Here is a 10,469-nt window from a genome sequence, read left to right on the forward strand (position 1 = left end):
AGCAGTGACTCCGCTCATGCAGCACAACAGTCTGCTTTTCAGATTAAAACTTTCCTTTTTGATAAAGCATATAGTTTGGGCTGGACAGGTGACCCTGACCCAGCCTACACATGATGCACTCAGTGTTTCTTCTTCACTCACCACTTTGCATGTAATCAATACTTATTATTAACCTTTGACTCTCTACCATGCTGCAGCTCATCACCGTTTCCATGGCTACTGTATAAAAGGCTCTGGGATTTTATGCCTATGTTCTGCAATATTGTGTGGGGTGGAGGCGTAGGAAATGACGTAGGCAGAAGTTTGGGGTACCGCGCTGCTACTCCAGAAGGGGAGATTGTTTTTCCGTGTTAGTTCTGTTTTACCTCATCACGTAAGCTGTGTTCCTGGTTGCCATCCTTCACGGTGATGCTCTGAGTGTTAAGTTCATGACTGGAAACTGCTGTCAACACTGAGCATCTAGGTGGCAATAAAACAGCTGGCGGTGACAATCCAGCAAAGTGGAAGCCTCTTGTCCTCCTTCCTGTATCCTGACCGATACACCATCTTGTTAGCTGCTCAACCTAAAAGAACTAGCCCTCCCCAAGTACTCCTCAACAGCGACACTGAAGCTTCCAGAAATCAACAGAGACTTCCACAGACTGTAGATAAAAGATGGAAACAACGACCGCTCCTCTAACTGCAGGAATTCACAGCAATGCTTCTCTGAATGACATCATCAGTCCTTAGAGCGCCACTTCAGCTGTTTTAATGGACATAGCGCCAGCAGAGCGAACACTGCAGCGTGTCTGCTGTGGAAGACCTAAATGGACAGCCAGCCAGCCAATCAGAGAACCAGGATGGTGACCAAACAGGAAATACTCAAATCAAACTGTATGTGATGATACTGCAGATTCTGAAGTGAGACCTGACACATTCACAGCTGTTTCAAAGGTTTACTGATAAGGAAGTTCAACCAGGAGGAGATCAGCTGGAGGGGGGGGATGATGGAGGGAGGAGGGCCAGGTGGGCGGAGCCTGAGAGCAAAAAACATCTCATAATGTGATGAGGTCTTCATGGACTCCTCGCCTCCTCGTTTGTTACCTGTGCACGTTTACCTGTGTAAGTCTGACACCCACCTTGCAGGAGCAGACATCTGGAGTCTTCTTCTGTGGTTTTGTCCTTCCAGAAACATTTTTGACTTTGGAACAAAATGAGAGTGAAATCATTTCACGTGCTGATGAAACCTCATAAACTCAAAGTGTTCAGACTGACGAGCGACCGGCGGCTCTGTGAAACACATCATTAGAACATCCACCTGCCCCCCCCACTCAGCTGTTTTACATCTGCAGTAACCTTCATGTGTCTCATGAAGCCGTGCAAAGCTTCGCCTTCTGACTGTGAAGCCTGTCAGAGTCGCAGACCTTCCTCACAGACCCACTGCGTCCCGATTGGGAGGTTTTTATTCTTTTTGCAGAATCTTTGAGGCCCTAGGACTTCATGAGCCGTCAGCAGATTTACACAGGAAACTAAAAGTTTCATCTCTGTGAAAAACTACCTGTGACAGGCAGGTTGTATAGTGCTGCTGTAGTCTGAGCTACGTCTTTGTGACTGCACAAATCCACGACTTCAGTTTATTGTGTGAAATCAATCAAATCACACTTGTGAACGCTGATTTAAGCTCTGTGCTGTCATGATCGATAACATGTGTGTCCTTTTCACCAAGACACAAACAAACTATAAGAAGGAGGATGATGTCACCTCCTGCAGGGATGGTACACATGGCCTCAGAAACATCCACCACAAGAGGTCTCTGCAGCGCACGGTGCTGCTGTTAAACTAATCTCAGTAGTGCAGGAAGTTACCTGTTAGTGACGCATGTGTTTACAACCACCTGTAACTAAATGTGACAAAAGAAAGAAGACGTACAGATTCACTGACACACATCTGAGTTTCAGGGGCTCTGACAGGCAGACGTTTGGCTCCCCTGACTGGATGGAAGAGAAATTCTGTGAAACTCACCTGTGTTGTGTACTGTACAGGTGAGAACGCCACCACACGTTCTCACCTGTACAGTACGGTCAAATTTGAGATTTTAAAAGCTTCCCTGTCAGCCCACAGAACTCCTTCTCAGTTCCCTGTGTGTGTGTCAGCACACACATATCTGGAGCCTGCAGGTTTGCCCCGCCCACACAGCCCCACAGTTCACCCACAACTGCCCGCTGTGGGTCCACGCAGAGAACAGTTAGAATTTTGTTGCTGTCCTGGAAACAGACGAAAGATAAACTCCAGGCATCTTACGATATCCTACGTGTCAGCCGCTTGAAGTTTCAAACTGCTGCCAAAATGGCTAAAGCAGCTTTCCTTTCAAAAATTATCTCAGCCAACGGTCACAACCCACGAATTTTATTTAAAATTTTTAATTCTGTGGTCAACCCCTGCCCTACTATGCCGCTGCCTTGCTCCCCAGTTCTTTGTGAACAATTTTTAAATCATTTTTTAGATAAAGTTTCATCTCTTAAATCCGCTCTTCCTTTAATGACAGGCCCTGCGTTTATCCCTGACTGTTTGTCTACTTTCCATCAGTTTGAACCCGTTTCACTCCCTACTCTTAAGCGTCTAGTTGAACAACTGAACAATACTAATCCCGTATATGATGTTCTCCCATCTCGCATAGTTAAGGACTGCTTCAGTGTAATTGGACCCAGTATATTGTCGCTTTTGAACTCTTCCTTGCTCTCCGGCTGCGTACCATCAGCCTTTAAACATGCTATAATTCAACCTGTTCTTAAAAAAAGGAACCTCGATTATAATGATTATGCGAACTATAGGCCGATCTCCAAGCTTCCGTTCCTGGCCAAAATTCTTGAGAAGATAGTTTTGCTTCAACTCCAGGCGTACCTGGATGAGAATAACATTAATGATAAATTCCAATCGGCCTTCAAACCACATCATAGCACTGAGACTGCGCTGCTCCGAGTCCTTAATGACCTTCTACTAATGGCTGATAATGGACGCTCCGCGGTCCTAGTGCTATTGGATTTATCTTCGGCATTCGACATGGTTGATCATAACATCTTATTAGCGAGACTTGAGCATACTGTAGGCATCAAGGGTGTTGCCCTGGATTGGTTTAAATCATACCTCTCCAATCGGCTCTCCTCGGTTCACCTGGGCACTTGCTCTTCCTCCGCTGTACCTGTCTGCTGTGGTGTCCCTCAGGGATCTGTGTTAGGCCCTACTCTGTTCTCATTGTACATGCTTCCTTTAAGTGCTATCTTTGAGAAATATCACATCGCTTTTCATTGTTATGCTGATGACATTCAGATCTACTTTGAGTTAAATGATGACCTAGCTTTGTCCTTGAATTGTTTTCGAGAGTGCATGTGCGAGGTCAAGCAATGGCTCCTGGCAAATACTCTTATCCTTAATGATAAGAAAACTGAAATTGTGGTCTTTGGCAGTAACGTTCTTCGTGCCCAACTTCGTGATGCTTTTGGTTTTCTCACTAGTTCCTTTTCTGACACTGCTAGGAATCTGGGCGTGTTACTTGACAGCTCGTTTAAACTTGATAAACAAGTGTCTGCTGTTGTTAGATCCAGTTTTTACCAACTCCGCCTTATTTCTAAGGCCAGGCAGTATATCCCGCATAAAGACCTGGAAAAGCTCATCCATGCCTTTGTAACTTCGAGGCTGGATTATTGCAATTCACTCTATTTTGGTCTCCACTCTGCCCTCCTTCATAGATTACAGACAGTCCAAATGCTGCAGCACGCATTCTAACCAAAACTAGGAAGTTTGCCCACATCACTCCCGTCCTAGCTGATTTGCACTGGCTGCCTGTGAAATACCGCATCCAATTTAAAATTCTGCTGATTACTTTTAAAATCACTAATAACACAGCACCAAGCTATCTTAAGGAACTCCTTAACTCATATGTTCCTGCTAGGGCTCTAAGATCATCTTCACAGTTACTGTTGGTGCAGCCTAGATCTCGGCTGAAGTCTAGAGGTGACCGAGCGTTTGCCCTGGCTGCACCAGAGTTGTGGAACAACCTTCCGATTGGCATCCGGGCGTCTGACTCTATTCAATCTTTTAAATCACGGCTTAAAACGTATTTGTTTAATCTTGCTTTTTCTACCGGTTAATGCTGGCCTTGTTTGCATAGATTTATCCTATTAATTTTCCTATTATGCTTTTATTTGCGCTGTGTATGTCATATCGCCGTTGTGTATTGGTGGCATTTTCCTGTGAACATAATTTTACATTTTTATGACCCTGATTATATTTGTGTTATTTCCTTGTTTTATGTTAAGCACTTTGGTATACCGTTGGTTTTTAAATGTGCTCTATAAATAAAGATTGTTGTTGTTGTTGTTGTTTTCCAGTCAGCAGGTAACACAGATTTAATAAGAGCCCTATTCTGTGAGCTTTACTGGATGCTGTGCGCTACGAGCCGCTTGTTTTAAACAGACGGATGATAAAGTGCTAAGAGTTCATCAGACTGAGACAGTAACACACACACAGCAGGAACATCAGAGAGCTTTTATTTGGATGTGAAACAGAGCGCGCGGCTCTCAGGACATCACGCCTTTAGTCTGGATCTCTGAATAACATCATGAGCTTTAAGAGCTCCAGATTTGTACTCCATTCCTTGTAACAACCAGATGACCATCGTTGATCAGGGTCAGGCGCATCCTCCTGTCGTCCCTGTTGGTATAAATTCCAATGTTCCAAAGAAGGGAGGAACCATCAAGTGTCTGATGGTTCCTCCCTTCTTCTCATCTCAGAGCGAGTGTGAGTTAGTGTGAACTCAGAGGACAGAGAGGACAGTGGCTCTCTCACCTAGAGCGCCCTCTGCTGGACATCACTCACAGTGACGCTCCAAAGACTGATGAAGAGTTATTGATTATGTTATAGAGAGTTTGTCATATTTTATTCTGAAGGGCTTCCTGTTTATATTCCTGTAGTGTCTCTCTGTATGAAATATTTTAATCTACTCAGTGCCATCAGTGTAAGGAAGTATTACCCAGTATTATCTGGATTATAGCTTTTACAGCACTTCAGGAGCACCTTTGCACCTTAAGCATAGATTTGCACATCAATAACATTTGCACACAAGAGGTTTAATTATTTCTTGAATATTTATTGAGTATTTTAATAATTAGCAGGTAGCCTTTTGTTCCCCCGCAGCTGCTTATCATCAAGAAATGTGGTGGTTGTCTGTGAGGAGGAAAGAACTGTTACTGGGAGCAAATGAGGTCTACCATTAAGGAAAATGTGAGTGCAAAGTCCAGAGCAGGGGTGTCGAACTCCAGGCCTTGAGGGCCGGTGTCCCTGCAGGTTTTATATCTCACCCTGGGTCAACACACCTGGATCAAATGATTACTTCATTACCAGGCCTCTGGAGAACTTCAAGACATGTTGAGGAGGTAATTTAGCCATTTGAATCAGCTGTGTTGGATCATGGACACATCTAAAACCTGCAGGACACCAGCCGTCGAGGCCTGGAGTTTGAGACCTCTGATCTAGAGGTAAAGGTGGTGTTGAGATGCGATTACTCTGTCCTCTCCAGGGTGTTTGGCTCCAGACACCAGTTAAAGGTTACAGGAGAGGCCATGGGTTAAGGGCGTGTGGGGAATCTCTGTGCATGGGGCTTTTGGTGTTTTAATAATAACTGTTAAGGCATAAGGGTAAAATGTAAAATATTTATTAATATGAAAAGGGTAAAAGGTATGTATTTATTTAAAAAATGGTGTTTTGTACAAGGTGGTGTAAAGTTAGAATGTGAAAACTCACCTGACACTAAAATAATGGTTTAGCCCTTCACAGCTGAGAGTATTTAAAGCTGCCAGGCATCATTAAATGTGATTGACTGGTGATTGGTTCAAATCCCAGCGTGGAGTTTACCATGCTCTCGTGCTTTCAAACTGACTCGTCATCACTGACCTGTGCTCGTGTTGCATTTGGATGTAATTAGAGTGTTTTAGCAGGTTTGTGACTCTGATGACACCATAGTTTTAAAATGAGCATCAGGTCGTATTCAGTTGCACTGAGAGTGCTGCTGAGGTCATCAGGTGAGCCTCTGTGATTGGATGAAAGCAGAGGAGTTGCCTCCTGTTGGGTGTTGAGCAGGTGTAAGCTTCACGCTGGTTCATTCGGTGTGTTCAGGGCTCCGTAATAAAAGCTCATCTGCTTTATTTATAAGGACAGTGCTGTGCTGCAGTAACCAGCAGGGGGCTCTGTGGGTTTATATTTTGGGATGCACTCAGTCGGGGTGAGAGGTCAGGTCACTGCTGAAGCAGAGCTATCATCAGTAAAAACTTCACCTGACAGATGATAAGGTCTTCCTGCTGCCAGTAAGAGCCTCTCCTCAGTGTGTGAGTCACTAACCTCTCACAGCTCCTTGCAGAACAAAACCACTGATATTTGTATCTGTGCACACGTGTCGGTGTCACATCAGGAGGTGAGTGGAGCCAAAGTGGCCAGCAGGTGTCGCCGTGCAGACAGGTGTCTGCTTTGGATCATCCACAGAGTCTCACTCAGCTCCTCCAATACCCAGCATGCACTGCTGGGTATTGGAGGAGGATGCAAAACCAAAATAATCTAACAGGAAGCACAGAGGGTGGGCCACCACGGCTCCTGGTCCCAGTCCCAGGATTTTGTGCTGTGGTGGCTCTTTAGTTCAATTCTATTTATACAGCACCACAACAACAGTCGCCTCAAGGAGCTTTATATTGTAAGGTAGATCCTACAATAATACATACAGAGAAAAACCCAACAATCATATGAGCAAGCACTTTGGCGACAGTGGGAAGGAAAAACTCCCTTTTAACAGGAAGAAACCTCCGGCAGAACCAGGCTCAGGGAGGGGCGGGGGGAGGTCTATTAACACATAGTTAGTGAAGAAGAAACACCCAGTGCATTATGGGAATCCCCAGCAGCCTACGTCTATTGCAGCATAACTAAGGGAGGATCCAGGGTCACCTGGTCCAGCCCTAACTATATGCTTTAGCAAAAAGGAAAGTTTGAAGCCTGATCTTGAAAGTAGAGATAGTGTCTGTCTCCCGAATCCAAACTGGACCTCAAGCGTTTCTTGTCTTTGTCTTCTTGTCGCAGTGTTGTCTCTTGGTTATTTCCTGTTTTAAGGTTCTTTTCCAAATCCCATTTCTTGGTGATGCTGATAATAAATATTGTCAGCTGGGATTCATTCACAATCAGACTTTTGGAGTGTTTGTCGCTCCTCGTCCTCGGAGTCTCTGGGGTAAATCTGTCTTTCTGTGTCACGGTGAATGAGTCTCGATGTCTCGATCCCGTCTCCTCTTTGTTCTCATCTTGCATTTCATCGTCTGACCCTCTTTGTTCAGCATCGATCACACTCTAAGATCAGCCTCCTGGCACTTAATGACATCACAGTGGAATCTGGTACATGTTTACTGCACGCACGAGCAGGTATGACAAATATGTTCTCGAGACTCAGAAATATTTGACCGACTTCTCACCTCTGATGAAGAGATTCATGAGATCGGTTTAATTTAAAGGGCTTTAAAGGGCGAAACGTAACAAAGAATCAGAGACAAGTCTGATCATTAACGGACGATAAATAATTGCAGAGACGCAGCTGTGAGCTGTGATGTATCAGGCGAGGTGATCGCACAGCAGGACATGCTGAGCTCAGGTCTCAGGTATGCCCTGAATGTCAGGTGTCCTTATTGCTGTGGTGACACACCTGAAGTAAAAAATGTTCGGACTGATTGTCGTTTATCTTCAAACGAGCAGATGTTGTCACAGGATAAACTCTGAGGTTAAACACAGAGCTGAACGGTGCAAGTGACACAGCGTGCAGCACAGACAGTAGCATCTGCACAGGGACCGACGCTCAGCTTATCCATACGTGTCACAGTCTGTGGTGTCAGACACAACACTGTGTGTGAGCACGCTTCAGCTCAGACTGGAATTTTGACTCTCACCTGTTATTTCACATTTTAAACTGAATTTTATGTATTTTTTGTCAAAATTAGCACAAAATCTGCTACCTGTGAAACATTTGGTGTGCAGTTCACAGCACTGCAGTCTTACTGTATGTCTATTAATGATGAGGAAAAGGAATCTGGTTAAATCTGATGCTTTTCAATGTCTGACGTCTTTCATTCAAATACAGTGAAAGTGACTCGCCTGTAAATACTCACATATATAGACTGTAGATACATTAAGCCTTTGTTTTTTCCAGCATCTTTGCACTCAGCACCATAAACATAAATATGCTGTCTTACACGATCAATGAAGCTGATTTGATTCTAGGATCAGGTTTAGTTTCAGATGTAATCAAATAAAGTTGTTAGTGTCTGTGCGGCGCCACGATAACAGACAGAAATGCAGAGCATGCTACGTGCTGCACGTATGTGTAGGTTTCAGGAGGAGCAGGTGCTCGTGTCCCCGTTTAAAACAGAAAAGCTGCTGTGATTCAGCCCCGATCAAAGGTTTAAGACCACTTGAAAAGTGGCCAAAAATCCTATTTTGCATGGTTGAATCTTAACAAGGTTCCAAGTAGAGCTTCAACATGCAGAAATGGGAGTGAGACACAACATGCTTTGAGCATGCAGTTTATTGAAAACAACGCTTAAACTGAAACAGGCTGGTTTACAGCTGATCCAAAGTTTAGGACCACACGTCCAAAAAAACCTGTGAAACAGAAATCAAAGTTCAGTAACGAGTCGCTCCACCGTTATTGTTGATCACTTCAAAAATTCAGTGCGGCATGCTTGATGCAAGTGTTTCCATGAGGTGAGTGGGAACAGACGGCTGCACGAAGGGCATCTACTGTCTGGAGCTGCTGTCCATTTTTGCAAACTTGCCTTGCCGTCCATCCCCAAAGGTTCTCAGCTGGATTTTCATCAGGGGAAGACGCAGGATGGTCCAAAAGAGTGATGTTACTCTCCTGGAAGAAGTCCTTTGTCCTGCAGCATTGTGTACTGTAGCGCTGTCCTGTTGATAAACCCAGTGGTTACCACACAGACGAGGGCCCTCAGTCATGAGGGATGCTCTCTGCAACATCTGGACATGGCCAGCAGCCGTTTGACGTCCCTGCACCTCCTGAAGCTCCACTGTTCCACTGAAGGAAAAAGCAGCCCAGACCATTATGACACTTCAGGTGGGATCTGCTTATCATGCCAGTAACGCTGGAAACCATCAGGACCATTAAAGTTACATTTGTTCTCATCAAAAAAATCAAACTTTTTCTTCCACCTTTCAATGTCCCATGTTTGGTCCGAACGGTCAGTTCTGTGGCGTTCAAGGAGACGAGGCCTTTGAAGACGTGTTTTGAGGCCGTCTGATGGTTATGGGGCTGCAGTCGGCACCAGGAACGGCCTTAATTTGGGTCGAGGGTCATCCAGTGTCTCGACGAACAGCCAAATGGATCCTCCGGCTCAGTGCTGATGACATTTGTTTGGGTCTTCCACTTGACTTTTGTTCCATAACCCTCAGGATCATTTGAGGAATTCCAAATAACTGTCTCACTGCGTCCCACCTCAGCAGTGATGGCGTGCTGTGACCCTGCTTATGCAGTTCAACAACCCGACCGCGTTCAAAAAGGAAACGTTTGTTAGCGTTTGCCATCAAAACGTCATGACAGTGTGACTACCTGACAGGAAATGACAATGAATCCACATTTATGCCCAGATTTGTCCTTTTAAAGGCATGCGGCCCGAAACTTTGGATCAGCTGTAAAACAGCCTGTTTCAGTTTAAGCGTTGTTTTTAATAAACTGCATGCTTAAATGTTTTGTCTCACTCCCATTACTGCATGTTAAAGCTTTAATTGGAACCTGGTCAAGATCCAACCATGCAAAATATGACTTTTGGCCATTTTTCAAGTGGTCCTAAACTTTTGATGGTGATTGTATAACAGGAGTGTTGAACTCCAGGCCTCGAGGGCCGGCGTCCTGCAGGTTTAGACATGTCAGCTGATTTAAATGGCTAAAAATTCCCCTCAACATGACTTGTAGTTCTCCAGAGGCCTGGTAATGAACTCATCATGTGATTCAGGCGTGTTGACCCAGGCTGAGATCTAAAACCTGCAGGACACCGGCCCTCGACGTCTGGAGTTGGAGACCCCTGCTGTAAAACAATCATAATATTCATATAATAAATGTCCAAAAATTGATTCTGTTCATCTGGACGTAGCGCTTTCAGTGGGAGGAACGTACATTTGCATAATGACTGAAACCAGCCCACTGAAGGAACAATGGGCTGGGAGGTCAGTTCCTTCATCATTAATATGCAAATTCTCATGACCATTGATCAACAACCACTGATCAATGTCCATGAGTCCCATTCACAGAGAGTTGGGGAATGGCTGCAATCACAGCATTGTAAGATGGTGACAGATGGACCCTTAGGCCCCCTCCTCGATTCAGAGATGGTCTTTCCCTTTTCACGTAAATGGCCTCCTTGACTCTGCCCTCAAACCAGCGTTCCTCCCTGTCCAGG

The sequence above is a fragment of the Oreochromis niloticus genome, linkage group LG13 (genome assembly GCF_001858045.2).
Source record: "Oreochromis niloticus isolate F11D_XX linkage group LG13, O_niloticus_UMD_NMBU, whole genome shotgun sequence".
NCBI lineage: Eukaryota > Metazoa > Chordata > Actinopteri > Cichliformes > Cichlidae > Oreochromis > Oreochromis niloticus.